Source organism: Puma concolor, chromosome D1, assembly GCF_028749965.1.
Source record: "Puma concolor isolate L17-30 chromosome D1, mPumCon1.1.hap2, whole genome shotgun sequence".
NCBI classification, from domain to species: Eukaryota; Metazoa; Chordata; class Mammalia; order Carnivora; family Felidae; genus Puma; species Puma concolor.
The window spans coordinates 89,564,627-89,569,314 of NC_141676.1; positions in this window are offsets into that span (position 1 = coordinate 89,564,627).

Genomic DNA, 4,688 nt, shown 5'->3' on the forward strand with positions numbered 1-4,688 from the left:
TCTGAAAGCTCCCTGGTTTGCAGACATCTTAGGCTTTGGGCTCTGCTCTTGGGGCATGGCAGCTTCTCAGATGGAGCAGTGGGACATGAACTTGACAATTTGGTTGATTTCAAGCCCCTTCTTTGGCATCTCTTCCACTGCCATGAGTAGCTGAGCTATTTGAGAAGTCAGGGTAGCCAGGTCACAGGTGCCCACAATGGGCATCAACCTAGATTCATGCCCTCTTGGGGTACTGATTGGGTGGAGAGGACTTTTCCTATATCTGACCTAAGTCCATGAGCTCCAAATTTTGGAGTGATTGCTTTAGACTAGCCAAGTTAATGTTTAAAGAGCTCATAAATAAATAAATAGGTACTCTCCAGAGGAAAACTGCCAAAAGCCACTCAGACCTTCCTGCTTTCTAAAAGCCCTTTCAAAGTGGGCATCAGCTGGCAGGTCATTAAGGAAAGTGAAATGTGCTCATTCTGCAAAGCTCCCCTTTCCCTCAATGCTCCTTTGTACCTACAGGCTTCAACATACTCCATTTGACATTCTCAATTCCTTTGATAAGAAGTTCTTAGAGGTTTATGGAAACTCAGATCTCCCTATTTTGGAAGCAGGTCTGTTGAAATCCTAGTAATTAGTTGAACAACCTTGAACAAGTGGCTTCACTTCACTGTGTCTCAGTTTTCTTGTTTGAAAGTGATTTCTTACCTGTAGGACCTCGTTAATAATGCATGACTCTGCCAGAGGCAATGGGGTCATGTGGAAAGAAAGTAGCTTTGGAATCACGCAGGACTGGGTTGGGATTCTGACCCCCCACTCAGTGCTCACTTTGGGTCAGTTGCTTCACTTCTCTATGGCTCCCTTCCCACATTTATACGGGAATAAATGAAATAATGTGTGCAACTCATCTATATAAACTGAAGGTAAAAAAGATATATTGCTTTATGGGTTTTTTGGCAAGTTGTTCAAGCCTAGCATCTCTCTCTCACACAGTTATTTTGTCCACGAGTTTTCCAGAAACTCCCAAGTTTCACTCAATCCAAAGTGCTCTGTCCTCAACCAAATGGCCCATCTCTTTCCCAGGGTATTGCTCTGAAAAGGCTGTGCTTGTCCCTAGAGCCAGGATGGATTTCTCAATAGCATTACCTAGGGAACACCACACAGACACCAATGCTATAGATCTTCAGTCACACTCCATCCTCAGCTGTTGCTCTCCTGTTGGTGATCCTTAGGCAGGAGTACGAGGTACAAGGGGCACATACCATATAAAAAACAGTCCTTGCCCACAAGCCTGAGCCTTTGTCTTGAGTTCGGGTGACTGGTCTTGAGTTTGGGCCCTTCCTTTCCAAGAAATCCCTGGGATTAGATCTTTTCCCAAAGTGATCCACTTTCTTCATATCCTTGCCCCGTCTCCCTGTATTCCCTCTCCCTACTGGGCCAATTCATATATCAAGAGGTAAGACAGCATTTGCAAAGCCATTTTTCAAAATGGCTAATAGCATATAGTCAACTATATGCTAACTAATTTGGATATAAATTTTTAAAAATAAAAAATTAAATTAAAAAAATCAAAAAAATTTTTAAATAAATAAAAATAAGAAGTAATTATAAAGGAAAAAAACTGTAGTCACATCCTTATCTCATTATAATACATGCTTACGTAAGTGCCTTATATTTGTATAACTGGGAGTGTGTTCCCTGAGCTTCCAAGTTCTGCTCTGCTCCTCCCCTAGCTAAACAAAGGAGGAGTTGAAATAGTTTTAAGTACCCCCTTAATGGGCCACCCAATGTGGTCCCTTCCTTATCGATAACCTTAATATATTTGTGCAAATATAACACACCTGATAGCACCTGACACCAAGTAGGAGTTGAAAAAATGATAGTGCATCAATTCCAATAAGAACCACACTGAAAGCAAATGTCCCCTTGCCTGTAGGGAGAGTGACTCATTGTAGAAGTCTTGCAGATATCATTACTTCTTCACCAGCTGTAACATCCTATTTATTTATTCCCTACTAAACCAGAGGTAGGCAAACATTTTCTGTAAAGGGCAAGAAAATATTTTAGGCTTTACACGCCACTTACAACTTTGTCCTATCTTCTTTTTGCTTTTTTTAAATAATGCTTTAAAAATGTAAAAAACATTCTTAGCTCTGGGCTGTTAAACAGGGTTGCTGCAAGTTGGGTTTGACCCAGGTGCTACAGTTTGCCTACTGCTTGTCTAAACCAATGACTACATAAATCTAAACATTAATCAGCCTCACCTGGGAATTGGGGTGTGGGACTCTGTTTTTGAAAACAGATTCCTGGGTCCTAACCCAAACCCACTCTGTCAGAATCTTTGAGGTAAATTCTTAAGCTCTCTGGTGATTATGATGGAACCAGTCTGGAAAACCTTCTCTGACACACATTTGTTCCTCTCTATCCTCTGTTCCTTCTCCATTCTCCATGGATGTTTCTTTTACCTGCTCTAATGTTATTGTTGAGCAACATCCATCACGCTCTATCCTCCATCTCTCCTATTCCTATCTGCTCATAAATTAATCATGTGCACATTACTGTTTTAACAATCCTTTCTAATAATACTTCACAATGTTATTTATAGCCCTTTCTCTAAGAAACTTGCTGGCAGGACAGTGTTCCTCCAAAGTGCTGCCTTCACCCCAACTTGGCTGATGCCATAATTCCTCCCCAACCCAATCTTTTCAGCTAAGCATGGATCAGCTTCTGCCCCAGCCATGGCCACCTTTGGGCTGAATGGTAAAGCAGTTATCAGATCTCTAAACCAGCCTTAAACTTTGCTTTAGGAGGATGAATATCTAGTTCTTCAGAAGTTTTCCATGATTACACTTCTCGGTTTCTGGTTCCTTGGGTTCATGGTGCGTAACAGGCAACTTAACTACAAGAGCCAAAGTTCAACCTGTGGAATCCTAGAAAAGGGTTTGTGCACAGCATTAGCAAAAGCAAAGCCAAAAATAAAGGCAACCAGGAATGAAAGCCAAATTTGGGGGGTGTGGGGTGGTTATGAAGTCAGCACAGGATTTTGAAACAATTGGCAATCAGTACTAGACACAAACTGGATCAAAATGATTCTGAGATCACCTGGGTACAACCCATAATCTTAGTATAGGTGCAAGTGGGTTGGGGATTTTTGTGGAACTACTGCTGTCAGTATTAGAATTTTTCACTGGAACATAATATACCAGTCAACTCAATAGTCTTTATTCCCAGAACTTTGTCAACAGAAAGAAGGCTTCATCAAAAGAGTCCAAAAGCCAATTCTATCTTAACCTATTCTTGACTCAGACAGAATGGGAAAGAAGCCAAGGGTAAAATATTGGGTGGGGGTTTGTGGAAGACAGCATGGACAGAGGCACATATAAAATAGCCAAGCACATTTGAGAGAAGATATGCATCTCTGAATAAAATAATCTAGAACATAAGGACTGGGCTGTTGACCTGGGTCTCCCAGGATCTTCCAGAAGACTTAACTAGAAGTTAAATAATCTCCCTTTACCTCTTTTGTGTATAAGAATTTCAGTGTGGGGGCACCTGGATGGCTCAGTCGGTTAAGCGTCCAACTTGAGCTCAGGTCATGGTCTCGCAGTTCCTGAGTTCGAGCCCCATGTCAGGCTCTGTGCTAACAACAGCTCAGAGCCTGGAGTCCCCTTCAGATTCTGTATCTCCCTCTCTCTTTCCCCCTCCCCTGCTCATGCTCTGTCTCTCTGTCTCTCAAAAATAAATAAATGTTAAAAACAATTTTTAATAAAAAAAGAATGTCAGTGTGTTGGGAGTTGTGATGTAATCTGTTTTTTACTTGAGTGAGAGGGTATTAAAGAAGAGGTAAAGAGGTGGGGGGTATTGGGGAAAATGAGTGGAAAGTTTCAGAAGAAATATAAAGTTTTTAAAGCACTGAACAAATGCAAAACAACAACACTCCCAGAAGATAACATAGGAAAATATCTAGGGAGCTTGGATTTAGAATTTTAGATACAGCATCAAAGGCATAATCAATGAAAAAATTATTGATAAGTTGAACATCATTACAATTAAAAACTTCTCCTTATGAAAGACACTGTCAAGAGAATGAGAAAACAAGACACAGACTAGGAAAAAATCTTTGCAAAAGACATGTCTGATAAACGGCTGTTATCCAAAATATAAAATGAACTCTTAAAATTTAACAGTAAGAAAATGAACAACCTGATTTAAAAATGGGCAAAAGACCTGAACAGACACCTAATCAAGGAAGGTATGCAAATGGAAAATAAGTATAGCATTAGGGAACCAAAATTTACAACAATGAGACACCACTACATATCCATTAAAATGACCAAAATCCAAAATACAGACAATACCCAATGCTGGGAAGGATGTGGAATGACAGGAACTCTCACTCATTGCTGGTGAGAATGCAAAATGGTACAGCTGCTTTGTAAGATAGTTTGGCAATTTCTTCTTTTTTTTCTTTCAGTTATACTGAGATATAATCGGCTTATACAACACTGTATAAGATTAGATGTACAGCATAACATGACTTACATATATTGTAAAATGATTGCCACAATAAAGGTAGTTAACATTAATCATCACATACAGATACATCCTTATGATGAGAATCTACTCTCTTAGCAACTTTCAAATACACGATATAGCAATGTTAACTATAATTTTATGCTGTGTATTATATTCCCAGTATTTGC